Consider the following 22,487-nt stretch of genomic DNA (forward strand, 5'->3'; position numbering starts at 1 on the left):
GGGCGAGCCCGGCTCTGGCCCGGTCGCTCACGTGGGCCGGGCCCAGCGCGCGCCCTCCTGGCGCCCGGGTCCTCCTTCCTGAGTCCGGGCTGCGCGCCCCCGCCCCCATCTGCCCACAGTCACCCCGGCCCCGGAGCCCTGCGGAGAGCGAGGCTTGCCCCGGCCGGAGGGAGGGCGCTGCGGCCGCGTGGCTGCCCGGGGACAGGCCCCGGGGTGGGGGGCGGGAGTGGGGCCTTGGGGGGCAGCCTGGTCGGCTTATCCCACTGCCCACCCTAGTCTTGCAGCAGTCCCTTGCAGGGCGCTTTGTTTTGCTCGGCCGGTGCTCGCTGGCGTCCTTGCAACGGCCTGGTTTATTTGTGGTGTTGTATGCGGGGTGGTTTGGGGTGGGGATGGAAGCAGGTTGTGATTCAGCGAAATAAAATGACCCCCCCCCCCGCCCCAAACGGAAATAGCACAACTTCACCCAAGTGAGATGCCCCGGAGGTCCAGCCTTGGATGGAGCCGGGAAATCCCACTGTGGTGTAGTGGACGGTGTAAATACTTCTGCCCGGGCTCAGGCATGAGTCATGTGCCTCTGCCGAGCGACTGATCTCTCTCACTCGGGACCACGCTTTGTCTTTGCAAGTGTTGTTTACTTGTTTGTTTGTGTGTGCTTCCTGCAGCGTGGTGGGGTTGTGGGTCGTGGTCCTTGAAATCCTTTCTGGGCTGGGCCTGTGTTGGATTCAAGAAGTGACCTCTTGCAGTGTTTGTCTCCTAAAAATATAAATGTGTTTTTTCTTATTGGAGAGGATTGCACCAGCCCGTCGTTACAAAAACCAAGTCACAGTGTACCTCTAAGCCAGTGGCTCTTTGGTGTTGGAAGAATGGTTTGGGAGATTTTTATGAATGAGGCTGTCAGGTTCCCTAAATTGGTAGTCCTTGGAAGTTGCAAAGAGCGGTCCTCCAAAGAGTTTATGAATGTGTTTTCAACTTCAAGAAGGTTTTGGATGGCATAGTCTGTTTTATGACCTTGTCAGTAATTTCATAGAACATTCCTTTCGGTTTAATTTGGATGGGGGTTAGCTTTCCACTAAGGCGTTGTAGATAACAACCTCCCGCTCCTCCCAAACTTCAACCAGGGAAAGATAAACCAGATGGTTTATATTGACCAAATTCAGAGGGGAAGAACCTACATCGCTACCCTGTTATCCACCATACGCCTTACCTGGGCGGGAAACATAGTATCTAAGGGCTCAAGATAGTTTTGTTGTTAGCTAGATGAGCCTACTCCTCTATCTTGCTAGAATTCCACCGCAGCAGAATGAAGATAAGGAATTTTGCCCACTGATGAACGGTGGATGTGGCTGCCTTGTAAGAATAGTTTGGCTGTTCTGGGGGACTAATATCTCTAGCTTTCCTAACTGGGAGAAAAAAAATTAGCTGAGAATTGCAAGCGAGTCATTGGCCACTTGGTAAAATTTCCACTGAATTATTGAATTGCTTAAAGGAATTTAGACTTTGTTTCCAGAAGTTAACTTTTTAAGCATGTTGTTGTGATCTTTGTACTAAATTGCATTTTGTTTTTGGGGGTGTGTACGATATTTTCATGTTACACAATTCTGGTTATTGAATGACTTGCGATTTACAGATTCTAGAGGAAGATTGAAGTCGTCTTTTTTTAAGCAAAAATGGTTTGGCTTCTCAGTGATTTGAAGACACTGGGTTATTAAATCTTCTGACAAGCTGCTGTCATTATCTGTCATGATTGTGTGGATGTAAAGTGTTCCCATTTCTGATTTTGAATAAACATCTAAAGTAGACCGTGTTTGTCTTTATATTCCTTGCAAACAAAAAAGGAAAGGAAAGCTTGTCATTGGAAACTGTTACTACTGTTTCATAAATCTTTGTGATTTTTAGTGTTTAGAAAAGGCTGAAAATTTGCAAAGTGAGAATTGTGGAGATTCCTACAAGAGCTGACTGAAAGTAACATATGACTAGACGTGAGGTTGTAAAAATAAAATTTCCTTAATTTGGTTTTCTTTTTTTACTGGAATGTAAGTTCCACGAGGGCAAGGTTTTGTTTTTTTGGCTTTACCTGTTTTATTCTCTGTTGTATCCTCAGCATCTAGAAGAGCACCTTAAGTACTTGTTGAATGAATAAACAAGGGAAGTTATTGAGCAAGAGGTTGGCATGCCCATTACAAACCAAAACTAATCCGGTTGTCATTGAGTTAATTCTGACTCATGGTGACCCCATGTGTGTCAGAGTAGAACTGACTCCACAGGGTTTTCAACGGCTGATTTTTCAGAAGTAGATTGCCAGGTCTTTCTTCCAGGGCACCTCTGGGTGGACTTGAACCGCCAGCCTTTTGGTCAGCAGTCAGGTGCATTCACTCTTTGTACCACCTGGTGACTCCATGTCCATAATAATACCACATGCAAATAATTAATCTTAGATTAATAAAATACTGTTAGTGGTTGACATAATTGGTCAAGAGTGACTTATATGGGATATAAATTTTGACTGAAATAATATTAAGGAAACCAAACCTGTTACCACTGAGTTGATTTCAACTCATAGCAACCCCATAGAACAGGCTAGAACTGACCCATAGGGTTTCCAAGGCTGTAAATCTTTATGGAAGCAGACTGCCACATCTTTCTCCACGGAGTGGCTGTTGAGTTTGAACTGCTGACCTTCCAGTTAGCAACTGAGCGCTTAACCACTGCACCACCAGAGCTAAGGACCAAACAGAATGGCAGTGAGCTTACTGGTAGTCCCAGCAGCATGGCATTCGACTGCTGTTCCCACACTGTCTTCCATGCATTTCCCACGATGAAATGTAGTCCCTGGGTTTGGGTTACGGTTCACCCCTGCCTGGGGAAAATATTTTTGAGTGGAAAATGAGGTGGTAGTAAACACGTTTGGGTAGCATTTCTTAATGAGAATTTTACATTGTCAGTTAAAAAAAGTTCATCACTTTTAAACATTGAGTTCATTCTTTTTAACGTTCTGACTTCGTATGTGTGTGATCACCAGTCCATCTCAGTAGTTAAACCCTGAGCGCCTACTACGTACCAGGCAAGACAAAGTTTTTGCACAATGACTTTTTTTTTTTGGTACATATATTCTTGGTATATTGAGGGATTCATCCCACAAACATTTGTTGAATACCAATTATGTATAATTGCTATTATTGTGAAATCTTACCAAAGATGATCAGTTTTAAGTTTTTTTGTAGCACTTTTATTGAGGTAATTTGCATACCATAAATTCATCTATTTAAAGTGTACAGTTGAGTGGTTTTTAATACATTTACAGAATTGTGCGGCTTCATCGTAGTTAATTTTAGAACATTTTCTTCACCCCAGAAAGAAACCTGTATCCGTTAGCAGTTGCTCCGCATTTCCCCAGCCCCTGGCAACCACAGATCTGCTTTCTGGCTCGTTGTTGTTGTTGTTGTTAGGTGTCATCCAGTCATTTCCGACTTACAGTGACCCTGCGCTCAACAGAACGAAACACTGCCCGATCCTGCACCATCGTCACAATTGTTATGCTTAAGCCCATTGTTGTAGCCACTGTGTCAGTCCATCTCATTGAGGATCTTTCTCTTTTTTGCTGACCTACTTTACCAAGCATGATATCCTTCTCTGGGGACTGATCCCCCCTGACAGTCCAAAGTGTGTGAGACTTCTTGCCATCTTTGTTTCTAAGGAGCATTCTGGTTGTATTTCCAAGACAGATTTGTTCATTCTTTTGGCAGTCCATGGTATATTCAATATTCTTCTCCAGCACCACAATTCAAAGGTGTCAGTTCTTCAATCTTCCTTATTCATTGTCTGGCCTCTATAGAGTTATCTATTCTGTCTCTATAGATTTGTCTATTCTCGATATTTCAGGAATCATACAATATGTGGTCTTGTGTGACTGGCTTCTTTCATTCAGCATGTTTTCAAGGTACTTCATTCCTTTTTATGACTGCGTAATATTCTGTTGTGTGGATTTGCTACATTGTGTTTATCCATTCATCCTTTGGTGGACGTTCAGGTGTTTCCACTTTTTGGCTGTTATGAATTTCATGCTGTTATGAACACTCCTGTCACATTTTTGTGTGGTTGTATGTTTCATTTCTCTTGGGTTGATACAGAATGGAATTGCAGGGTCATATGGTTAGCTCTGCGTTCAGTCTTTTGAGGATGCGCCGTGACTTTTGAGTGGCATCAGTGTTCTAGGGCTTTCACAGAGGGGTTAAGAGAGCAGCCTGGGGAACACAGTGCAGTCATGAAGAATGGGGAAGTGGAAGTGTGGTAGTACCATCTGTGGGGCATGATCCCCTTTTGTTTAAAAAAAAAAGTTGTATGGGCCTACAGGACAGTTTGAATGCTGGTTAGGCCTAGAAAATAGTTTGGAAGATGCACCCCAAATTTGTATTGCTGTTAATTGTAAAGGGTGATTTTTTTTAAACCCCTAATTTTTTTAACCTGATGAGTCTTCTTGTGTGTCGTCGAGTAGATTCCGACTCATAGCAACCCCATGTAACAGAGTAGAACTGCCCCATGGGGTTTCCAAGGCTGTAATCTTTATGGAAGCAGATTGCCAGACCTTTCTCCTGCAGAGTCACTGGGTGGGTTCAAACCGCTATCCTTTTGGTTAGCAGCCCAGCGCTTAACCATTGCGCCACCAGAACTCCTGCAAAACAGGTTACAGACCTTGATTAAATTTCTTCCACGTGTCCTGGTATACATCATGGGACGTATTCCATCCTGAAGTGGATGGAGAGTCAGTGTCAGAGTTAGAGCATAGCAGCCATCTGTCCCATTCAGGACCGACCTCTGAGGGGGATGAGCCCTGGTCTGCACCATTTGGAAAAGAGGTCGTAAGGATTTTTTTCTTTAAGCCAAAACAGCGTGTGCTCCTTTGAAAGAATTTGGAAAACATAGAACTATTTTAAAAAAATTTTAACGATGTTAATTATTAAAAATGATTATCCCTGAATCCCATGATTATTTCTTTCCAGTTTTTTCTACGCGAGTAACAAAATTAGATACTTTTTGAAAAAAATATTATGTTGTGAGCATTTCCAAAATGCTCTATTTTAAATAACTGTCTAATATTCTATCATATAAATGTACTGTAATTTAATTCTGTTCCTTTTGGTATTTGGGCTTTTTTTTTTTTTTAAACTCATATAACTTTTTTTGGTTTAAGTTTTCTCTCCTTTAATACCTATAAAGAGGATTACTAGATCAAAGGGTGTGTATTTTTGGAAACTTGATAGATACTACTTTTTTAGAACGATTACATAATTTCCATTTCTACAAACAGCTTGACAAAGTCTTGTTTATAAGGGTGAGGTTTTTAAAATTCGTTTCCACAGATGACAGTTGTGTAAAACTAGCATGTGTCTTGTGTGTATTCTAAGAACTTCTGAGAAGAGAAGTGTATCTGGGGTCTTGCTCTTTGACCTTTTTACCCTCAATTGCCCAGAGTTGGACTTTGCTTCTCGGAATTCCTGGCCTGTGCTAGGAGCCAGGTGTTATCTGAATATTCTAGGGAAGGTGACTCGGAAAACTTGAGCAGCCTCTTGGCATCCAGTCCGGACTCAGTTTTGCTGTCTTCTCCCAAAGATTGATTACTGTGTAGCGTCCTGTCTCTTCTGCAGTGGGACCCAAGTTTGAATCTTGTGTGACCTTTAACTTTTCCTTTCCCCTTCCTGGGGCTCCCCTTGCCCATCGTTTGTTGTTGTTAGTTGCTGTCAAGTCAGCTCCAACTGTGGCAACCCCATGTACAACAGACCAAAATGTTAGCCTGTCCTGTGTCATCTTCAAGGTGGTTGGTATGCTTGAGTACATTGTTGCAGCCGCTGTGTATTTTAAGTGCCTCTCAACCTGGGGGTGGGGGGGTTCATCTTCCAGCACTATATCAGACAGTATTCTGTTGTGATCCATAAGGTTTTCATTGCCTGATTTTTTTTGGAAGTAGATTGTCAGGCCTTTCTTCTTAGTCTGTCGTAGCCTGGAAGCTTCACTGAAACCTGTCCACCATGGGTGACCCTGCTGGTATTTGAAATTCTAGTGCCGTAGCTTTCAGCATCACAGCAACGAACAAGCCAGCGCAGTACGACAAACTGAAAGTCAGATGATGGCCCATCTTTTAGAAGAGGGTAAAATGAAGCAGTGCCATCTCAAGGTTTGCTACTTGCTGTCATTGCCCAGGATGGGGGGGAGTAGAAGTGGGAAGAGGAAGCCAGGAATGAGAATACAGCTGGTGGGCGGCTAGGCAGGAACAGCAGGTGACATAGAGTTTCAAGGTGCATCGACACATTCATCCAGGTGCCTTCCAGACCCCTCTTTGCTGTGCTTCCTGTCAGTGAGCTGTGAGCGGAGCCTGACAGAGAAGGGGGTTTTAGGAGGGGATTACATTTGATTACATTTGCTGGGATCTGGTAGTGATAGAGAGAGAGAGAGATAAAATGAGACTAGTGGAAATGCAGTCATCTCTGGAGCCATCCACCCGCCGGGATGTTTGCTGCAGGGTCTGGGGAATGATCCAGGGAAAGGTAGCCCCATGTAACCTTGGGCCTGAAATGTAACTAATCGGTTTTACTAAACCTGCATATCTAGACAAAGGCAATGGCAAGGGAGCCCGAAGGAGCTGATGGACTGAAGTTTTCTGAGCACAAGCGCAGCATCCCTCCATGCCTTCCCCACCTCCCACTGCCCTAATTCAGATTCTTTTGCCATCTGGGCTTGGTGATGGGATTCTGGTTTCCAGGAAAGTTTGTGCCACAAGTTGGGGTCTCATGGAAGGGCTTGGTTGGTGTAGGGTGAGCCGGGCAGTGGGATGAGCCAGGCAAGTGGGGTTCCTGGCCATGGGGCTCAGATCCATTTCCTGGGCCACAGCTATGGCCACGGTCCCATTAATGGACTTCTCGCCTTTTGACCAAGAGGAACCAGCCCATGCCAGTCCCCATTCCTTGGGGGCCCTCGGGACCAAGTTCCATGTATGATGCCTTTTGTTTGTGGTAAATACGATTGGAGCCTATGTTTCTTTCAGAGATGGATATTATACTATGAGCATTAAACGTCAGATTAAAAGCACTGGAATAAGTTACCATTTGTTCGTTTTGATCTGTGGCATACTTAGAAATAAAGACTGTTGTTAACTGCCAACTCATGGTAATCTCATGTATAATGAGATTGGACTGTTGAGATCCATAGGATTTTCATTGACTGATTTTTGGAAGTTGATCACCAGGCCTTTCTTCCTAGCCTGTCTTAGTCTAGAAACTCCACTGAAACCTGTTCAACATCATAGCTACACACATGCCTCTGCTGCATATGCATTGGCTGGGAATTGAAGCCAGGTCTCCTGCACAGAATGTGAGAATTCTACCACTGAACTACCACTACCTCCTAGTTTGCCCTTAACCAAAAAAAAACCCAAACCTGTTGCTGTTGAGTTGATTGTGACTCATAGTGACCCCATGCGTTACAGAGTAGAACTGTGGTTCATGGGGTTTTCTTGGCTGTAGTCTTTATGGAAGCAGGTCACCAGGCCTTTCTTATGTGGTGCTTCTGGGTAGGTTTGAACCACCAACCTTTAGGTTAGCAGCCAGTTGCAAGACACTGAGCCAGCCAGAGACCTAGTTTGCCCTTGTTGTTTTTGTGGTGTGCTATTAGTCAATTCCGACTCATAGCGACTCTATAGGACAGTATAGAACTGCCCCATAGGGTTTCCAAGGCTGTAAATCTTTACGGAGGCAGCCTGCCACATTTTTTCCCACAGAGCAGCTGGTGGGTTTGAACCACCAACCTCCTGGTTAGCAGTCAAGCACTTAACCACTGTGCCACCAGGGTTCCTTAGTTTGCCCTTAAACCAAACCAAACCCATTGTCATTGACCTTATACGACAGAGTAGAACTGCCCCATGTGGCTTCCAAGGCTGTAAATCTTTACCGAAGCAGACTGCCACATCTTTTTCCTGTGGAGTGGCTGGTGAGTTCGAACCACTGACCTTTCAGTTAGCAGCCAAGCGCTTAACCACTGCACCACCAGGTGTCCCTAATTTGCCCTTAGGTATGGACTATTTTGTGGTCTTTTCCTTGGCAAGTAGACCAGAGAAGACCCCAGTGCTAGGGTTCAGTCCCAGCCCACCCCTGTCTGGCATTGACCTCGGGTACATTATATCTCCCTAAGCCTCAGTTTCCCCATTTGTAAAATAGGATCAACATGGCAGAGCATTGAGGGATTCACATTGGGTTAGCCCAGGTGCACGGGAGGTGGGGGGAAGGCTGCTGTCTGTGTGGCATTCAGATGCCAGGGTTGGAACGGTGGAGGCCAAGCGCTTGCCTTCCTCCAGCCTGCAGGACTGTGAGAAGCTGCCCAGGCCCTCCTGCTGTGGCTGTGTGGTAACCACCCTGTCCTCGATTCGCAGTCAAGGCTGAAACTCCCTTTTTGCGTCTCTCCCTTTTTGCTTCTCACTGCTGTGATGTCCAGAGACATTGGAACCCTGAAGAGCCAGTGTCAGGAGAGGTGTGGGACTGGATGTTATGCAATTTCCAGAAACAAATTAGTAATTCCTGTGTCTTTGCATATAGCTCTTGTGCCCGGTTGTCCTGCATGAGGCAGTAACATGTACATGTCTGCAGTCAGGATGGCCTTTATTGTTGTTTTAGAGATGAGGGTATAAAACGGAAGAGAAACAAGTAAATGTGAGGATTTTATACTTGAGACAGTTTCCACTCCATGCCTTAGACTTGGCCTTCACCACTGCCTGCTTCACCAGCTTCTCCACCTCACCCCGCACAGAGCTTAGCGTATGCACTGGGTGGCAAGGAGAAAATGAACTAAAGATCTAAGCAGTTTGTTCAGTTGCTACTAGAAGGCATGTCCTGGTCTTTATGTAAGGGTTGAAACTGTATAAGAGCTACAGGAAGGGCTGAGCCTGCCAGCGTAGGGTGATGACTTTGGCCTTGGGTCCCGCAGGCGGTTGTTGGGATGCCAACCCAGACGGCCCTTTACCAGCTGCCTAATGTAAAGTGGGTTTGGGCTCCAGAGAACTGCAGCCAGAATCTGAATCATAAGAGAAAGTAATTCTTTACATCCATATTTTTCTTTTTTTTTTAATTGTTGTACTTTGAGTGAAAATTTACAATTCAAGTTAGTTTGTCATATAAAAATTTATACATACATTATGTGACCCTAGTTGCTGTCCCTGTACTTTGACAGCACACTCCTCTTTCCCACCCCAGATTTCCTGTGTCCATTCAACCAGCTCCTGATCCTCTCTGCCTTCTTATCTCACCTCCGGACGGGAGCTGCCCATTTAGTCTCATGTATCTACTTGAGCTAAGAAGCACACTCTTCACAAGTATCATTTTACGTCCCATAGTCCAGTCTAATCTTCGTTTGAAGAGTTGGCCTCGGGAGTGGTTTCAGTTTTGGGTTAACAGACAGTCCAGGGGCCATGTCTTCAAGCGTCCCTCCAGTCTCAATGAAACCATTAAGTCTGATCTTTTTACTAGAATTTGAGTTCTCCACCCCACTTTTCTCCTGCTCTGTCAGAGACTCTTTGTTGTGTTCCCTGTTAGGGTGGTCATTGGTGGTAGCCGGGCACCATCTAGTTCTGGTCTCAGGCTGATGAAGTCTCTGGTTTATGTGGCCGTTTCTGTCTGTTGGGCTAATACTTTCCTTGTGTCTTTGACATCCATGTTTTTCAAACTATAGGTCATGAAATGAATTTGGTGGGTTGCAGTCAGTGATTAGAAAAAGAAAATAGCAGAAGGTGTCACATTTTAAGAGTATTTTATAAAACTTTTGTTTGGCGTATACGTGTGTGTATATCTATGTAGCGTGTACATTATAAAATGTGTTTCTTACTGTGGATCGTGGTCAGAAAAGTGTGAAAAACATTGATTTAGATGTTACTTTCTTTTCTTTTCTTTTTTTACTGTTTTGCAGTGTGTTTCTTCATCAGTTACCAAAGAGGGAGATGCTTTCTAGTAGCAGCTGAACTGCCTAGATCTTTAGTTTCTTTACTCCCTGCTACCTAGCCAGTGTTCTGAACTCTGTCGGGGAAGTTGATGAAGCATGTAGTCGTGAAGCCAAGTGGTAACAGGCAGCAGGTGAAACAAGAAGTATATGAAGTGTGTGTGTAAGGTAAGTGTCTTGCTGCTGTGAAGTCAGTGAAATGTTTCCCAGTCCTGCACCATTTTCACGATCGTTACAGTGTCCACTTGGACAATATTCTGTTGTGATTTATTGGCTAATTTTTGGAAGTAGATCACCAGGCGTTTCTTCCTAGTCTTAGTCTGGAAGCTCCACTGAAACCTGTCCACCATGGGGCATAGCTTCCAGTATACTAGCAACATGCAAGCCACCACAGGACAACAGACTGACAGACAAGTGGGCAAGCTGTTTGTCCTTTACTCTCAGGTACTGTCATCCCAACCTTTTTATTAAAATGTCCCATCTTTTAGGAAATGGCTATAGTAGTTTAGGTCTCATAAACTAGTTAAAACAGGAGGGCATTTATTGGTTGATGTAATGTGGAAATCTGGAGGGGACTCAGGCACAGTTGAGCCCAGAAGCTCACACAGTGCCATTAGGGACAAGTGAGTCTTCTGAACTAGTGGTCTCAGAAACTGACGGCAGAGGACTCTGGCCTGGGTCCCCTGTTAGCCGTGACCATGTGCTGAATGGGAGCCCTGGCCAGCAGACCTCACCATGGCACCCCTCCTCTTGCTCACTGAAGTAGTAGCTCTGGCAGCATCTTGCTCCTTGTTTGTTGTGAGGCATGTTAGATGGGAGACTTCGTTGACCAAAGTCTCCCATACTAGAACTAGAGGGTGCCCCCTAACTTGAAGCAAACAATTTTGGATGACTGAAAGGGAAGCTAATTATCTACACTAGGTAGTTGAAAACAGTTTAGATGAATTATTGAAGAAAAGAATATGATGTGAGTAAAGTGAAGATGGGTAAGGGTGGGCATACCCCAAATGCTTGGTGGAGGATAAAATAGAAACCTCGGCTGATGTTATCAGGTGCTGTGTACCAAGGGAGCTTCAGTGAGGGGTCTGATGGAGGAAAGCCAGTGGGAAGCCTCAAGCCACTAGTGATGGAGCCCAAGGGTGAGATTGCCATGAGCAGGGACCATCATGGAAGCTCGGATAAGGGGCCTGGTGGATAAATTTCAGTCAGTCATTTGAACGAGTGAAATTGTGATGGAGAGCGTTTCTGTAGACTAGTTCATTGTATTGCCCGTGCCTGCAAAAACTACCATTTTAATTTTGCGATTTACTAAACTGTTCCTGTACTTAAATTCTTGTAAACTCTGCTTCTTGGCATTCCTCTAGTATGACAAAAAGCCTACTCAGATTTCCATAATCAAAAACAAGCGTTAAGCACGACTCTAACAATCGTTTTCCTGCCATTCTCATTATTGGAAATATCCAGTCGTCTAAGGGGCCTAAAATACTTGAGAGTTCTGTGGCCAACACTGAGATCAGCCCTCCTCTCAGCAGAGCGGCAGTTTTTACCATGGTGAAAACCGGAGGCCCTTGGAATGTGCTAGGTGTTGAGGCTCTTATTTCCAGAAAGGTGCATATGTGCATGGAGGCGGAGGTGGTCCTTAGGACTCCAAAACCCATCTAAGGAGCATGTGCAGAAAACAAATTTCGAGAATAAGAAATTTATAAATTTGTTCATCCGAAGGATCTTGGTGGTTTTGGGAGATCCCTGGGTGGCTGTGGGACAAAGAACTCAGTTTGGCCTTTTGTCTCTGGTTTCGGAAAATAGCCCTTGGAATTCCCCAGCAATCCATGGTGTCTTCCAAAAGCAAAACCAAACCCATTGCCGCAGGGTTGATTCCGACTCATAGCGACCCTATAGGGCAGAGTAGAACTACCCCATAGCATTTCCAAGGCTGTAAACCTTTATGGAACAACTGCCACATGTTTCTCCCACGGAGCAGCTGGTGGGTTTGAACTGCCGACCTTTAGGTTAGCAGAGCGCTTAACCACTGTACCACCAGGTATCTTAGTTTATCTAAAACAACCTGGCAGCATTTAAACATGTGCAAATGAGGTGGGAGCCCAGGGATGACACTTGGGGAACTAAATGGAGGGGCATGATAGAATGAGTCATGCATATTCAGTGATTCAGTCCGTCACTAACTATGCATTAAGGGCCCAGTCATGCGTATACATTGAAGCCTCAATAACTGTTTAAAGGACCTTGAACTTAGAGCTTCCTATTGAGCTTCCAGATTGATGATGCACGTGGAAGGACTGGCACGGAGACCACAAGCTCTGTGCTGAAAGCTCCTCCCAGGCTTTGCCTGTGCATCTTTTCATGTGTATCTTTTTGTGGTTTTATTAAAAAGGTTATAGTGAGTATAGGCCTTTTGCTTAGTTTTATGAGTCATCCTAGTGAATTATCAAACCCACTGGGGACAGTGAGGGCCAGCAGGGCCTGATGTTTGCTTATTTGGCAGTTGTTTAGGATAGAATCCTAACTTGTGACGGACCCAGGTTTGGATGGCTGGCAGACAGAAGAGGCTGTGCAGCAGTTGTATTGTAAAGACCCCACTCTAGGTGGTTAGGGTCTGAGAGAGAGAAAACACCACCTGGGTGGCTGGTGTCAGAGATGGAGGAGTGAGAAAGCAGGGATGTGCATTGTCTTCGCATTTTGGGTATCAGCTTTGTGTCAATTATTATTAACACAGTGACGCAGTTTGCGCTTGATTACTAATCTAAAGGTTGGCAATTCAGACCCACCCAGTGGCACCACAGAAGAAAAGCCTGGCAATCTGCTTCCATAAAGATCACAGCCAAGAAAACTGTAGAGCAGTTCTACTCTACAACAGGGGTCCTCACGAGTCAGCAGCAGTGGGATGATGATGATGGTGGTGGTGGTTTTGAAGGCTTTCACATGCATTTTACAGACATCTGCAGATTTGTGACTCAGAAGCCATGTGGCACAACCATTTTGGTTTGTCCTTGTGAAAATGCTCCATCAGTTTTTTACAAAGTCATCTGGTAACTTTTCTGTCAGCGGCAGTGTGCACCTACCCAGGGTGCCCGTGAGCCCATCTTTTCAGCTTGTATTTATGTTCCTGGGGAGGATAGGTGTCAGGATGTGTCAGCGCGGGGCTGCGGCAGTGGCTGCAGGTGAAGGAAAGTCTTTGTTCTGGGGCACTTTGCTGAAGTGGCTGCTGTTAGGAACGCTGCCTCCTGGATCTGGAGTTGGCCTGAAGCCTTGGTTGCAGAAGGTTACCCAGTGAGCTGCGAGCCAGCCTGACCACTCGTTGGTGCCAGGCGTGGGGGACCTGGAACCATCTGTGTTCAAATATCCCCTTACCTGTGGGCTGAGGCTGATGGGCTGAGGCTGTGCCGCTCTTCAGCATGATGCCCTTTTGTTTGAGGATGTCGCTGTGCTACAGTAGGTGATGCATGATGCCACCCTCTGCCCTCTCTTCCGCGTAGCCCTGTCTGGTGGAGGGGATAGGAAATACAATGCCATAAACTTGAATAATTCATACTTCTGTAATTGGGGCAGAGTTGAGTCAGAGGATGGAAAAGAACTCTTACTACTTCTAAGAATAGTACCTGTTACAAATTCCTTTACCCAAAACCAAACCCATTGCCATCAAGTCGATTCCAACTCATAGTGATCCTGTAAGACAGTAGAACTACTCTGTAGAGTTTCCAAGGCTGTAATCTTCACGGGAGCAGATGGCCGCATCTTTCTACCAAGGGGTGGCTGCTGGGTTCGAACTGCGGACCTTCTGGTTAGCAGCTGAGTGCTTAACCACTGCACCACCAGGGCTCACTCAAACTCCTCTACCCCTCCCTAACCTCTCCACTCAACGGCAATGGGTTTTTTTTTCTTTTTTTTATTATATATTTTTTATTGTGTTTTAGATGAAAGTTTACTGTTCAAGTTAATTTTTCATGCAAAAATTTATACACATATCGTTATTAAACGCTAGTTGCAATGCCTATAATGTGACAGCACACTCCCCCTTTCTACCCTTGGTTTCCTGTGTCCCTCCAACCAGCTCCTGTCCCTTCTTGGCTTCTCATCTTGCCTCTGGACAGGAGCCGTCCATTTGGTCTCACATATCTACGTGAACTAAGAAGCACACTTTTCATGAGTATTATTTTATATTTTATAGTCCAGTTTAATTTTGGTCTGAAGAGTGGGCTTCGGGAATGGTTTTAATTATGGGTTAACAGAGCGTCCGGGGGCAATGGCTTCGGAGGTTCCTCCAGTCTCAGTCAGACCATTCAGTCTGGTCTTTTTACGTGAATTTGAGTTCTGCTTTTCTCCTGCTCTGTCAGAAACTCTGTTGTGTTCTTCGTCAGGGCAGCTATTGGGTTGTAGCCAGGCACCATCTAGTTCTTCTGGTCTCAGGCTGATGGAGTCTCTGGTTTATGTGGCCCTTTTGTCTTTTGACTAATATTTTCCTTGTGTCCTTGGTGTTCTTCCTTCTCCTTTGCTCCAAGTGGGTTGGGACAAATTGATGCATCTTAGATAGCCCTGCAAGCTTTTAAGACCCCAGACGACACTCACCAAAGTGGGATGCAAACTATTTTCTTAATAAGCTTTGTTCTACCAGTTGACCTAGATGTCCCCCAAAACCATGGTCCCCAGACCCCAGTGCCTCCTACTCTGTCCCTCAAAGTGTTTGATTATGTTCAGGAAACTTCTTAGGTTTTGATTTAGTCCAGTCGTGCTGACTTACCCTGTATTGTGGGTTGTCCTTCCCTTCACCTAAGATGATTCTTGTCTACTGTCTAGTTAGTGAATTTTTCTCTTCCTCCTACCACCCTTGTAACTATCAAAGAATGTTTTCTTATGTGTTTAAACCTTTTCTTGAGTTTTTATAGCAGTGTTCTCATACAATATTTGTCTTTTTGCGACTGACTAATTTCACTCAGCATGATGCCTTCCAGATTCATCCCTGTTGTGAGATGTTTCGCAGATTCATCATTGTTTTTTTTTATTGTTGCATAGTATTCCATTGTGTGTGTATACCATAATTTCTTTACCCATTCGTCTGTTGATGGGCACCTAGTTTGTTTCCATCTTTTTGCTATTGTGTACAGTGCTGCAGTGAACGTGAGCGTGTGTATATCTATTCGTGTGACGGCTCTTGTTTCTCTAGGATATATTCCAAGGAGTGGGATTGCTGAATCGTAGGGTACTTCTATTTCTAGCTTTTTAAGGAAGCTCTAAATTGATTTCCAAAGTGGTTCTACCATTTTACATTCTCACCAGCAGTGCATGAGCATTCCAGTCTCTCCACAACCTCTTGAGACATTTGTTATTTTGTGTTTTTTGGATTAGTGCTAGCCTTGTTGGGGTGAGATGGTTATCTCATTGTAGTTTTGATTTGCATTTCTGTAATGGCTAATGGTCGTGAGCATTTCCTCATGTATGTTTTAGCCACCTGAATGTCTTTGGTGAAGTGTCTGTTCATAACCTTTGCCTATTTTTTAACTGGGTTATTGGTCTTTTTGTTGTTGAGATGTTGCAGAATCTTGTAGATCTTAGAGATTAGCCCCTTATCGGATATGTCATAGCCAAAAATTTTTTTCTCAATCTGTAGGTTGTCTTTTTACTCTTTTGATGAGCATAAGTGTTTGATTTTTAGGAGCTCCCAGTTATATAGTTGCTCTTCTGGGGTTCGTGTATCGTTACTTACAGTTTATATTCTGTTTATGCTGTATACTAGGGCTCCTAGCATTGTTCCTACTTTTTCTTCCATGATCTTTATCATTTTAGATTTTATATTTAGGTCTCTGATCCATTTTGAGTTAGTTTTGTATATGGTGTGAGGTATGGGTCTTGTTTCATTTTTTTGCAGGTGGATATCCAGTTATGCCAGCACCATTTGTTAAAGAGACTGTCTTTTCCAGGCGGTGGGTTTTTAATTTCTAAGATTCGAAGATTAAATTTGCATGCGCTAATGGATAGTTCCTCCCATTCATTCAGTGTTGGCGTTGACTTTAATTAATCCCATTTCTGTGCTTGGTTGAATTGTAGTCTTACTGTACAGGCATGACTTCCGTTGGTTAAGCAGTTTCTCCTTCTCTTCTGTAATTAGGAGAAACAAGTACAATTGTGTATGTGAACGGTGGTGCTATTCATGTGTAGGTTGTTTTCCTTTATGATCTTCATAAAAATTTACTTGGCTCTGAAGTGCTTTCAGTTATAAAAAGGTGCTAAGTAATAGCGTGTGTTTGTGTTTTAGGGGCTCTTCATTTGTTTTCATTTTGAAACTTGGAAACCACTGAGCTGACAGATTGTTGTTGTGAGTTGCCATTGAGTCAGGGTGACCCCACCCTCAACAGAACGAAATGCTGCCCTGTCCTGTGCCATCCGCACGCGCAGTTGTGGGTAGGACTGTTGTGATCCATAGGGTTTTCATTGACTAATTTTTGAAGTTGATTGCTAGGACTTTCTTCCTAGACTGTCTTAGTCTGGAAGCTCCACTGAAAACCTGTTCAGCGTCACAGCAACACCCAAGCCTACACTGGCAGACAGGTGGTGGCTGCACATGAGGTGCATTGGCTGGGAATTGAACCTGGGTCTCCTGGATGGAACCACCACTGCCCCCTTAGCTGACAGGAAATGGCACCACTTTCATGTTTATCTGTGTCAGGATAATAACACACATATTGTTGTAATCCCAGGAGTGCAGTTTTGAACGAGACCTGTGTTGGAGCTTGTCTCCATGGTGCCCATGTGTTGCCCACAGCTTGCTTGTCATGGGTGTCATCTCTTGGGTCACCACTAGGCTTGCTTCCTTCCCTCTGCTCTGGGAGCCTCTGTGAGCATCCTTCCTTCCACCTGTGAGAGTGGGTGGCCCCAGGCCTATGGCTCCTCTCCCTGCCTCCAGGACTTCCACCTCCCATCCTTCACCTCAGGGCAGCTCTTATCCATCATCAGTGACTTGTGAAAATGTTCAAGGCTTTTAGCAAATGGTTGTCTGTGAATAGTTCCTTGTGAAGTATAGAGCTACATTTTCTGAATCACATTTGGCAAGGGGACTCTTGTTTTTCTCTGTTACTTCTTGCATGCCAATTCTGAAATCAGTGAAGCCAAACATCAGTCCCTCTGAACCCTGTGGCAGCATTAATGTTGTACGGAGCTACAGTGCCCCATCGCGTCTCCCACCCCAGGCTGGGAGCCTGAACACAACACTTCGCGCATAGTGATCACTCATTTTATCAATATTTGAGTGGTTGCCTCACTCAGCACAGCGCTTACTGGGTACCAGGTGCTGTATTTAGAAGCTCTATGTATTCCCGTGGTCTGATCTGCATCCGACCATGGGGATATCACAGGACTGGGCAGCATTTAGTTCCATTTGTGCGTCAGATCATCGTGAGCAGCTAACAACAAAGTATATTCCTTTAGTCCTCAGAAAACAACCTTATGAACTGAAACTGGTACTGATGTCATCCTCATTTTACAGATAATAAAACTAACGCAGAGAGAACTCACTTGGGTAGGGGTGTACAAGATCACAAAGCTCACAAAGATCATCTGTTAGCTTTGTGAGAGCCTTTAAAAACCAGTTGATAAACATATATAATAATTAGGTATAGAAAAAGATCTGGAAAAGTATACACTTTAAATGCTAACATTTGTTGTTGTCTGGCTATGTGGGATTATGGCTGTTTTAAAATACCTTCAGGGCAAACAGCTTGACGATTCCTCAGAAAGTTAAACATAGGATTACCATATGACCCAGCAATTCCACCAAAAGAACTGAACACCAGTGTTCATAGCAGCACTCTTCACTATAGCCAAAAGCTGGAAACAACCCAAGTGTTTATCACCTGATGAGTAGATGAACACAGTGTGGTCCATCCATACAGTGGAATATTACTCAGCCATAAAAAAGAATGATGTACTGATGATATATGTTACAACATGGATGAACCTTGGAAACATTATATTGAGTGAAAGGGAAAAAAAAACCCAAACCCATTGTCATCAAGTCAGTTCCGACTCATGGTGACTCCATGTGTTACAGAGCCACTCCGTGGGTTTTTTTTTTTTTTTTTTTTGCTGTAATCTTTACAGAAGCAGATTGCCAGGGCTTTTTTCCATGGAGCTGCTGGGTGGCTTCAAACCACCAATCTTTAGATTAATAGTCGAGTGCAAACTACACCATCCAAAGAAGCCAGGCACAAAAGGTCACACATATGATTCCATATATATGAAACATCCACAACAGGCACATCCATAGAAACAAAGACTAGTGGTTGTCAGCGGCAGGGGCAAGAAGGGGATGGGGAGTGACTGTCTAATATACAGTGTTTCCTCTGAAAAACAAAAAACCAAACCTGTTGCTGTCGAGTGGTTTCTGACTCATAGTGATACTGTAGGACGGAGTAGAACTGCCCTGTAGGATCTCCAAAGCTGTAAATGTTTACAGAAGCTGACTGCCACGCCCTTCTCCCACGGAGCTGCTGGTGGGTTCAAACCACCAACCTTCCAGTTAGCAGCCGAGCACTTAACCACTGCGCCGCCAGGTTTCCTTTAGGGGCGATGGAAATGTTCTGAAACTAGATAGTGACAGTGGTTGCACAGCATTGTGAATGTATGTCACTGAATCGCACATTTTAAAATGGTAAGTTTTCTGTTATGTATATTTTAGTACCATAAAAAAAATCTTCAATAAAACAGTGGGTGGGGGGAGTGAATCTGCTTGTGCAGCGTTTGCTCTCGGGGCACTTGGCGATGGTTGGGTTGGTGTGTAACGAGCACAGGGCAGGCGCTGCAGGAGGGGAGACCTGCTGCTGTGTGCTTAGGGCAGGGCCGCAAGGAGACGGCTGAGCGTGGACGGAGCGTGGGCAGGTCTGCAAGCTGGGGTGGAGGGCCTTGGGGTGGGGTGCACCACTCTGGCTGGGAAGCTCTCTTTTCACCTGGGCAGCTAGTCTGTAAAAACAGTGCTACCTCCTTTGGAGTCTTGTGGGAACATTCACACGCACCAGACTTAACCTCAGCTTGAAGCCAGTTCCACCAGGGCTCTGGCAACCTTGATTTGGTTCCACTTTCATTTTTCACTTTCATCTCCCAGTGAAAGTTTGTACAGAAGTGGCATCTGAGGAGGTAAGTGTAAATCAGCTGGGTAAGCCCTCAGGGTGGGACTGGGATAATCCCCAGGGGTTATGGTGCTTGCCTTGAGAAGCACTGTGGATTGGGGTGCAGATTGAGTCCAGCTCCTGGGTGCTTATGTCCCACTTAGGGATGGGGACTCACATATGAAGGGTATCTCCCTCCCAAGGCAGCCAGTGCTCACGCTCCCCTCCTCGGTAACCAGCGTGGGGCTGTGTTCTGTGTGTGCAGTGGATTCCTGGGTGAGGAAAGGCGGTTGCCGTGGCTGTGTCCCAGATAAAATCCCAGCCCGACTTAGGGTCCTCCCGTGCAGGCAGCATCTTCTGCTAGAATAAGCAGTCATTCACTCAGGTGTGTCCCGTAGGAGACAGTTTCCGCTGGACTTTGAAAACTTCTCTTTAACTTCCTAAAATGACAAATTCTCTTGTGGAATAGGAGTTTGATTCTGAGAGGCTGTGAGAAACATCCAGCCCAGAGAAAATACTTGGAGTGGTTAAACCCGCTCCAGGCTGAATCGAGCTGTCTGTAAGCTGGTCTGAAAACACATGGTCAAAATAGAGTCAACCTCTTACCCTCTTGTGCTCACACTCCACTTTGTGGGGCATGACACCCAAATGCCCAGGTTCCTGGGCCCTGTGACAAATCAAGGTCTCGTTCCTTTCCTTGCTTCTTTCCAGACCCCCCCAGCCCCATCTTTCAGGGCCCAGTTTGGACTTTACCTGTTTCACAGGGACCTATCCAATTTCTTTGGGTCCCTAAGTGGCCAAATGGTTTGCACTTGGCTAGTCACCTAAAGGTTGGTAATTTGAACCCACCCAGCAGCACCACAGAAGAAAGGCCAGGAAGTCTACTTCCGTAAAGCTTACAGCCAAGAAAACCCTATGGAGCTCAATTCTACTAGCACATGGGATCGCCATGAGTCAGTGTCAACTCGTTGATAATGGTTTTTTTAACCCAATTTCTAAAGCAGTGCTGGCCAGTAGGGCTTGTGCAGCAATTGAGGCGTCCTCCATCTGGGTTATTCCGCATAGGCCTCTAGCCCACACAGCAGGAGAGCGTCAGATGCTCCAGGGCAGCCACATTGCGCAGTGCAGCTCCTGGACACTTGCATAGTGCTGTCACCCACCCGTGCTGGCAGGCTTTTTAGAGGACAGGGTCAGTGTGGCCCCATGGCCATTGTGGGCACTATGGGGTGTCCTAGTGGAAGAGCCGTGTAGGCAGGTGGCTGTGCAGGTTTGGAACGCAGGGGCAGGTCTGGGCCAGACTGGGGGCATTGCAAGGAGGGTGGGAAGGTCACCGAAGGGCTGTGGGAGATAAGAGACAGGGGCCTGGGACCAGCCCTTTGGGACAGCATTTCAAATGAGAAGAAGTGTCAAGGACAGGACCTGTTGTTTGGAAGTGGGAAGTCATCTTGTCCCCGGGAGGTTGAAATGGGGTCCCAGGCTTGAGAAAGCCAAGCAGGGGGGTGGCAGGAACACGGGGAAGGGTTTTCTTTCTCAATCTTTCCGTCCAGGAGTAAACTCCAGGTGCTCTCCTGTCTGCCCTCTTGTTCATCGCGCCTAGAAAGTTCTCCGCCTCTCTTTGGAATCTGTCTGACATCTGTCGTTTCATTTGTTCCACATAGCTTCCCTCATCTCCTGGGAGCCAGCACCTGGGGGACAGGGACAGCCTGCTCCGCCCACTGATGGTTGTGTGTGTGAGGTGGGAAGAGAAGGCTCTACCAGGGGCTGCAGACTGATTTCTGGCTGTGGAAAGTGCTACCTTGGGTCCATCTCAAGTGGAGGCTGCTGGAGGTTGAGATGACTTGAAGATAGTGCTTGATGGTTCAGGCAGGCTGGCTCCTGGGGCTCTTGTGGCTGACATTGCAGATTTGGCCTGTTCCCTCAGTCTGTCCCACACAGGGTTTTGGTGGCAAAATGTTGCCAGGACTTTCGGGTGCTGGGAGACAGTAAGAGGGTAGGCGAGGCTCTTCTGGCAGATCTCCGATCCTTGGGACCACAGACTGGACAAGCACGGCCTCCTTGTTGTCTAGTCCATGACTCTAACCAAAAACCAAACCTGTTGCCGTCATTTCCAACTTACTGATTTGTGAAATGTAATTATTTTGAAGTTATTACTAAATTGGAATATTCATTTTTATTAACATTGCAGCGAACAGTGAGGGTTTACTGAGCACTTACAGTGTGGAGCATCTCCTCTAACCCTTACACCCGTCCAGGTAGGGTCTTTTCCTCATTGTCGAGTTGAGGAATCAGATGAAGCCACTGGACTATGTTTAAACACAAGTTCGTGTGTGTCAGAATAGAACTGTGCTGCATAAGGTTTCAGTAGCTACTTTTTCCAGGAGATTGCCAAGCCTTTCTTCTGAGGTACCTCTAGGTGGGCTTGACCCTCCAGCCTTTCAGTTAGCAGCCAAATGCATTCACCGTTTCACCACTCAGGGACTCCAGAGCTCAGACCTTGGAGGCAGGAGCCTGCCTCTGGCCTCTTACTACCCACGTGTCCTGCCTGAACGCTGAGGCTGACAGGGGCAGGGAGAGTTTACTGGGCACATGGGAAAGAACAGGACAAGAGGGTGATTCCAGCAATGGCACCACAGTATCCAACTGGGATAGGGCACCTTAACAGAAGATAATAGGCTGATTAAAAATGGACTGGTCCCCCAGCCCTTCCTCCCCTCAGGATCTCATCCTGCCAGTTATCCCTACAGCCCTAGCTTCTTACCCCAACCCACTTTGAACATTTTCCATGGTTGTTTCTGAGTTGTGTCTTGATTACGCTGGACTAACTGGGAAAAAGTAGAGTCTTACATGTTGTTGTAATGCTGGAAGCTATGCCACCAGTATTTCAAACACCAGCAGGGTCACCGATGGTAGGTAGGTTTTAGCACAGCTTCCAGACTAAGGCAGATTAAGAAGGCCTGGCGATCTACTTCTGAAAATCAACCCATTTAAACCTTATGGATCATAGAAAATTGTCGGAGACTTTGACTTGCTTACTTTGAATGCATCATTAGAAAAGACCAGTTGCTAGGAAAGGACATCATGGTTGGTAAAGTAGAGGGTCAGCGAAAATGAGGGAAACCCTCAATGAGGTGGATCGACACAGTAACCACAACAATGGACTCAAACATACCAATGACCAAAGATGGCACAAGACCAACTGGGCAGCATTTTGTTCTGTTACACATAAGGTTATCAGGAGTTGGAGCCAACTTGATGGCAACTGACAGTATATACATAGATTTAGGTACAGAAAGGAGCCCTGGTGGTGCAGTGGTTAAGCACTTGGCTGCTAATCGAAGGGTCAGCGGTTCAAAGAAAAGAACTGGTGACCTGCTCCTGTAAAGATTTCAGCCTGGGAAACCC

General features: G+C 45.5%; 1 protein-coding gene across 1 annotated transcript in view; it reads left to right on the forward strand.

Annotated features, from left to right (window-relative positions):
• The first annotated feature begins 9,561 nt into the window (after positions 1-9,561).
• Positions 9,562-22,487, forward strand: part of BRD4 (bromodomain containing 4) — a 79,563-nt gene continuing 66,637 nt past the window's right edge. The window contains 1 exon segment of the mRNA XM_023738775.1: positions 9,562-10,140. The gene's annotated coding sequence lies outside the window, so the exon portion shown is untranslated.

Source organism: Trichechus manatus, unplaced genomic scaffold (genome assembly GCF_000243295.1).
Source record: "Trichechus manatus latirostris isolate Lorelei unplaced genomic scaffold, TriManLat1.0 scaffold00122, whole genome shotgun sequence".
Lineage (NCBI taxonomy): Eukaryota > Metazoa > Chordata > Mammalia > Sirenia > Trichechidae > Trichechus > Trichechus manatus.